Here is a 7,907-nt window from a genome sequence, read left to right on the forward strand (position 1 = left end):
ACATGGAGGCCAGTTTCTGAAAATCCAGTTCTAAAAGCTTCAGTTTTTATCGTTTTCTGTGCTTCCCTGCCAAGATCTCCTTTCTGTGGCAAAATACTGCCATCTGAAAGATATATCAAACTAGATATATTTTAGTGTGTTAAGAATACTATATGCTCATCCACGGTCGTGTTATGGTTTAAGATTGTGCCAGACTTCATGGCATACAGGGCCTTGTTTTAAAAGTTTAGTTGGTTGGTTGGGTTTTTTTCTCTTTTGGTCCTGTGTGGCCCAGCTTAAAAGTTGTAGCCATAAGTTGGCCTAATTTCATCTAGATCTATTACATATAAATGGACATTGTGGCTCTGATGTGTACATGAAAACAAGGGATAGCATATATTGATAGAACTGATTTGTCTGTACATTATTAAAGTATAACATGCCCCCCAGCAGTGCACAGTGGTGCTCCCATAGATTCGCATAAAGAATATTTGCTGCTATAGTATTTGTAGTTGTTAGTGGATCTCAAAACTTCCTCTTGATCATTACAGTACTATCTATACTCTTATACAAAAACAGTTTCATGATCATATTAAATGAGTTAGCGAGACAGTTATTTCTTGCCTGGAGTATAACTGGCCATTTCTTCCTGCTCCTGTGATATAATTTTAAGCTGCTATTTTCAACATTCTTGATGTTGATTATTAGGTTATTGATGATATAGTGGACTAGATAAGAGACGTTTCAGCTTTGTTACAAAACCGTGCTTTGTTATGGGAACAGGACCAAACAACCAAAACAAGAGCAGTCTAAGTTGTCTACAGGGACTCCCCATTGTCAGGTATTATTTTCATCTTACCTTGAGAAACTTAGAGAATAAACAATAGTCTAAGGCTGACTAGCTAAATACATGGGGTGTGGAAAGTATTTAGTATCAGTGAAGCAGATATCCTGTTGAATAAACTTGTTGCTATTTAGAAAGAATATTTGGTTTGTTTTGAAGTTCGTATAAGCTTGGATATAGAATTTTACAGTTTTAGTCCTAGGAAACAGAAATTTTGTTTAATGAGGAACAAAAATATTTTATCTCCTGAAGTTTTACTGGTTCACTGGAAAGAAATAATTTTTATTTATGATTTTTTTCTGCACTAGGCACACGATTTACAAGCAGTATTTGCCTTCATCACCTTTTCCTCTTCATTCTCCTGTCTCTTCCCCTCACTTCAGCAGGCTAACCTGATAGAGATAATGATTTTTAATAACTCTATATCTGAGGAGTTGTACTGGCAAAGTACAACTTTGTCATAGTACTACTTTTGTCAAAGTACAACAGAGTCATAGCAGCTACCTCAGGCTTCTATCTCTATGTAGGCAATATTTCTTCATGATATAGTGGAGCTACCTCATTTAAACAGACTGAGGTGCAGGGAGAAAATCCCAGTCTTCAGTAAAGAAAGTGGGTGTCACTGTCCTGAATACAGCAATATTTAGAATTTTTATTTTTTGCTTCATATTTGATGAAAGCTTTGACAAAGGGTGTTGAACAGTATGGTGTGATGGGACATAATTTCCCAACGAATTAAGAAGAAATAAGATGGTACAGAAAAAAGCATGGATTTCACAGTTGCTTTGGAATTCTGTACAGAAACCACACATAGCATGTTTCTTTCTTCTCCCCTTTTTTTCTCTTTTTTTTTTTTTGTTTTGCTTTTCTTTAACTGCATATGTTAATAGCTATAGGATCATAAATTTTTGTATCAAAGACTAAAAAATATGCTGCACACAGCAAAATACTCTGGCTAACCAATTTCTGTCTAAAGGTGTATAGTGGGAGGAAAAAACATCATATTTTGCTTTCAAGCCAGCCAAGATAGTTCATCTATGCACAGAACATTCCAAGGGCAGTAGGAGAAAATCTACATGCATAAGATTTGCTGACCCTTTATCACTCAGGAAGTGGGAGGAATGGTCTTTAGATTGGCATTCTAGTCTGGGTTATCAGAGACTTAGTCATGGTTCCTGAGTTATCACAGATATCCCGATGTTAAGTAGCATAAGTATTTTTCCTATGCCTCAGTTCCCTATCAGGTAAAAATAGGGATCTCTTACAGGGCTGTTGTGGGCATAAATACCTAAAGCTTGTTAAGTGCTTGGCTTATTCAGTAATGAAGCTTGTCTAAGTACCTCAAAGCACAGTTTAGGCTGGAATGTGTATATGCTGTATCCATGCACCAGGGATTCATTCGTATCTTGGAAGACAGAGGCCCAATGCACCTTAGAGGAGGGAAATACCAGCAATGCACTGAGCTGTTCTTGTGTCAGAACCAGAGGACTCTTCTTGGGGGAAGTTCTTTGAGCTGTGACTGGACATGACCTAAGTAGAAAATTATTGAATTGCTTGGTCCAAGGAGACACCAGGAAATGAGAGAAAGCTCTTATGAAATTCTCCAATGAGAGAGGAGGAAGTGGAGGAGCAACACAAGCAAGTACCTTATAAGAGGGAATATTTCTAGAATGGATAAATTTTTTTGGAAGTTAGATATATAGGAACAAAAAATGGAAGAGAATCAGGCAACAAAATATAAGATATAACAACAGGTTATGACAACAGAAGGATTTTTCTTCTGGTAGACTATATAGCTCAAGACATAACTGGGGAGTTGGAAAAGGAGAAGGAGAATATGTTGGAGAAGAGGGAGAAAGTAACAGTAGCAACTACTGAAATACTGATGTCAATTTATTCTATTTAACTGGTGAAACACTTATGTTGTGGATGAAGTTATGCAGAGGAGGACATCACAGAAGGTACAGAAATCAGAAACTTTATAGTTTGCAGCAAAAGAAAAACATTTTGTGTGAGAACATTTCTGTATTAGAATAATCAGAAAAAGAACAATTATTGAAATACTCCTCTCCAGCTGAAAAACCTCTGCAGGGATTCTGTGTGTTTTAGCAGCGGGAAGAAGGGTGCTCTAGAGATAACAGAGCTCTTTCAAGGTTAAAGGCAGAGGTCACAGTGGTGCTGTAAATTCCACCAGCTCCAGCTGTCAGTGCTGGGCCCCAGGAGGAGACCTCAGGCTGGCTGTGAGAGGGAGCCAGGCTGACCATGGGTGAGAGAACCACGCTTGCTCCTCAGTCAGGAGAGTGCAAAGTGCATCACAAGTAAGTGCTTGGCCATGGAGGCAACAGGTTCCTGATGTAAAAATAGTTATGGGTGGGGGATGTGACTTGTGTGGAAAAATACCGAGAGATGAGGCAGTCAACAAAAGGGAAAGCAGTGGGAATACTGGAGCTATACCAGGAAAGATGGGCCGGAATTTTTCTAAGAAGAGATATCAAAATATTAAGGTAGAGAATAATCTTTAGGATAAAGTGTAAGTACAAGAGTATCTGACTGGATTTGGAAGATGGCATTTTCAAGGATTATCTTTGAGAATCTAAGGGATTAGAGATTTTCTTCCTTGTTTTATGCTTTTCTTTGCTTTGCTAAGACCATTTAGTTTCATAGGAATAAAACAAAAGTACAGAGTGACATGTCATCCCATCTCACCTCCTGTATACTACTATATTTGGATAGATTTGCTAGCTGAGGTTTTTGTTTGGTTTGTTTGTGGAGGTGAGCAGCAAACAGAATATAAATTTCTCCTGTTTAGTCACACTAGTGAAAAAATGAACAATTTGGCGTTTAGCTGTCTATGTACTGTTCCTGTACAAACCTTGTTTAAGAAGGATTTAAGTAAATACAAATGGAGTATTGAAAGCATAAAACATCTGGAACATTTTAAAGATGCACTGAAACATAATGTGATTATTTTCTATCAAGATAATTATACCTATTATGAATTTAAAAAAAAAAATCCACTTTGCAGCCATTGTTATGTAACTTGTGGCTTTTCCATTCTTTGAAATTCAGCTTTCCATTCATGTGGTATATTAAAAAATGTTACAAGACAAATTACAAAGCTCAGCTGAAAAAAACACCAAAAATCTTAAACCAAGTTACTCTACTAGATAAATAAATAACACAGTGCTTACTGTTCTGTGGTTTTTTGGCATTTCTTTTTAAATCAAAAAGAAATGTTAATGTAGTAAACCAGGGCTGAGAGGGATGTGCTTTGTTTTTTCTGGTGTATGGTTCAATGAAGATGCTCTGCACCTATTTTGAGGTATTTAACATCAGTTTGTGAGCTACTATTCCTGTGTTGTATTTTTTATTCACCAGTCTGGAACAGGTTTGTTTTTTTTTTTTCTCTTACTAGCATTTGGATGAGGGGTTTCTTCTCCATGGGGAGATACTTCAGACCCTGGAGAAGCTGCAGGGAACAACAGGAAAGCAGAAATCTTCTGTTTGCCTACTGAAGGGAGATGAAGAGGGCAATCTCCAGGGGAGGGTTGCCTGGCTGTAGGTCTGCTCTGGGTGCCTCAGTAGCTGCCACAGGGAGTGAGCTGGGGGGGATGCTGACTCAGTGGGAGGTGTGGATGTGCCTTCCAATCCTCCTCCAAATGCAGTGGAGGTTTTACTTCTCTCCTTTTGTGCTAAAATGAGTTTACAATGCAATTCAACCCCTAGCAAATACATTAAAATCAGTACTGGTTTAAATATTATAGGAGTAAAAAAGCCTTAAAAGACTTTGTCCTTTCTTTTGGTAGCAGTGAGTGAAACTACTATGAACAAAATGAAAACTGTTATATGAGCTTTGTGTTGATAAATTGGTCATTGCTTGGGTATTGTTGTAGAAATCTGACTGCAATTAGCAAAATGAATGTTTGAGTATAGCTTTGCCCCTAATTTATGAACTGAAATGAGCTTGAAGCCTTACAAAGTAGAATTGATCTCACCGGGGAAATAAGAGTTTTTACCCCCAAATCAGTCCTAATTTGCAAAAAACTTGAAGAACTCAAGTTCATTTAATAAAATGTTTGATTCATTTTTTTGTATTATGCTTTTGAGAAAACCATTCACAAAATATTTGGGGTTTTTTAGGAATTTAAAAATCCATAAAATGAAAAGCCCTCTAAATAGTTTGTGGTTTTTATCACATAAATGCATGAGAAAGAAAGAGAGTTTGGTTCCTTTCATACCTTAGTATTTACCTGAAATATAAAAAATATCGTGAACACTTTTTTTTTGCCTGCAAATTTATCCTGTCCAAGTTTATTAGTATCTGAGGTATTGGTAGATAACTTTTTCATCTTCTTTTTGAATTAAATATGGCTTCTCAGTCTTTTCAGATTGACCCTGTTCAGCTGGAAACATGCATTAAAAAGGGATAATTTTTTAAACATTTAAATTCAATGATTGTCAGATTTTTTTTATGAAATTTAGAGGATTTTGTTAGCTATTTTTCCATGCACTTATTACCATCTCCAATATCATTAGCTTTTTCTTCCTGAAATGTGGAAGTTTGTTGAGTAGAAGCTACCCGTGTGTCCTAGGAGCACTGGGGTCACCCTGGGAACATTTGTTATGTTCAACTAGTTGTATTCTAGGGAAGTGCTATGGATAAAAACAGGGAAAATAAACGTCATGAACCCAAGAGTGATGTATCATGGTATATCTGAATCCACCTGGAAAACAGGAACCCGATTCTAAGATGGAAAGCTGTGGCTAGCTGACACAGGGGTTAAAACAGTTGCATGCTGAAACTAAGGAATTTGCAGTTCTCAAAGTTCACTGGATGTATTTGTTACTGTATTTGTAACCAGCCAAGTGTGTTTCTGGTGTAAGAAGTTATATGAAGCCCATTGCAATATTATACCAAAAAAAGGCCATTTAAACACTCTGCAATAAAATCTGTGCTGTCCTGAAATGCCTTGATGTTACCACAAAGGTATTCAACTGAGATGCACAACTTTTTTGAGCAGACATCTAAATTGGTAATTTTCTTTTATCCATGGTTAGGTGGAGGATGTACAAAGCCATTTTTTATAGGAAGACTTGAGTCCACAATAATAAAAAAAGCTTGATTTTAATACTTCAAGACTCCTTAATTATCTAGCATGCATTTCTGTGGGCCCTCAGTTCTTATTGCTTTTCCCTTTTTCACATAAATGGGTGGGGAATGGGATGGAAGAAGTTCAGGCATAATGTGCATTCCAGGATTGTTTGTGCTGAGCTGATTTTAATGTCTACAGGACTAGGGTCAGAAAAGGCAGTTTAATTATGTACAAACATCCAAGGGCTTTAGCAAGAACTCCGGCTACTGATAAAAGTGACCCCAGCACTGATGAGTGTTGCAAAATGAAGATCCCCCTGAACACCAGTTAATGGCATCTTTGTTCCTAACTTGTGACTTTGTAGAAGTCTGTACTTCTACAAAGTACATAGATACTTCAAGTTTAGAAATTAACAATGTGGACCTGAAGTAAAAATAATACTTTGAAAGTGGGGATGAAACAAACTCTCCCCTTTTCATCTTTCCCCAATGATTTGCAGGCAAACACCACCCCAGGCAACATCCGAACTTCCATAATTGCATTGAATTCCTGGTTAATTGGGCTTTTCTCTTGCTTTTGAGCTCTTTCTTGAGTAATGCCTGCTTTATAATGGTTTGTGTGCAGACAATAAATGTAGAGATTTAATAGGATGAAGTCTGTGGCTCCATATAAAGATATTTAGCCCTTAACTCCCATTGAAATCTCCCATTGAAATCAGTACCTTTCCAAATCTCGTTATGACTTAAAATTAATATGCATAAAATAGGATTATTATTGAATGTTAGAGGGATAAAAAGAGAATAAAAACTCTGTTCTCCTCTAAAGGGATTGTGAAAATTGTATCTTTAGAACTGCATGATAGTTGTTCCCTTAACTTGATGCTTTTTACATCATATGTTCTCAATTTCAACAAAAGAATTTGGTGACTATGTCTGAAAACTAGAAGGAAAACTTGCTTCATTTCTTGCTTGGATCTAATCACAAGTTAAAATACCCTGTCTTTCATCAAACTCTTTATGATGACTGTTCCTCCAGAACAAGTGGGGATAGCAGTTTGTTCGTGATTCACCAGAAGGTAAAGAATCAACATTATTTTCTCTAAGCAATGCAGAGATAAGTTGACTGAGGAGGAGTGAGCAGTATCTTTTGCTCTGAAAGAGGCTGTGAAACACATAATGAAGGAAGTGGAGCTGCTGCTGTTTTTTTTTTCCCAGAGCAGTCATAGGTTCAGGGATTTTGGCTGGTTCAGGAGTGCTGACAGCAATGCCAGCATCAGCAGGGATGGGTGGCCATCACCTTTCTGAGACCTGGCCAAATCTGCAAACTGCATCCCATCTCTCATGAGCACATTTGCTCCTGTGAGTTTTCATGCACATCACATCGTTATTGAAAGGAACAGCAGAAATACCCATCCCTGCTTGGTCCTGGAGTCTAACCATGAGTGATTGATGTTGGTGGGACATAACTGGTGTCAGGAAAAAAGGGAGATGAACTGTCACTGGCAAAGGTTCTTGGCTCTAAATGCACATAGTCCTTTGCATGCAAACAAGGCTTTCTTAAACTGATTCTGGTTATTCTTTCTGTTGGTTTTAGATTTGGGGTTTTTTGCTTGTTTTTTGTTTGTTTTGTTTTGTTTTTTGTTTGTTTTGGTTTTTGTTTTGTTTTGGTTTTTGTTTGGTTGTTTTGTTTTTGTTTTTATTTTTGGTGGTGTTTTTGTTTTTGTTTTTGTTTTTGTTTTTGTTTTTGTTTTTGTTTTTGTTTTTGTTTTTGTTTTTTCATAGTAAAACTCATTCCCATGTACGGCCTCAGAATAAAGGATTATGTACAGCAAGACTTGCAAAAGCACACTCACCTGTTTATTTTATCCTTTATCCCATCACCAGTCATCTTTGCCCTGATTTGGCATTTGCTCAAACTCTCTTGCTGTTAAACTGTTTCCTTGCTATTAGATCTGAGCACAGAAACAGTTTTATCTACAGTTTACACAGCCC

This window comes from Chamaea fasciata, unplaced genomic scaffold (genome assembly GCF_029207755.1).
Source record: "Chamaea fasciata isolate MVZ Bird 193981 ecotype frontalis unplaced genomic scaffold, bChaFas1.0.hap1 SCAF_2, whole genome shotgun sequence".
Taxonomy (NCBI): Eukaryota; Metazoa; Chordata; class Aves; order Passeriformes; family Sylviidae; genus Chamaea; species Chamaea fasciata.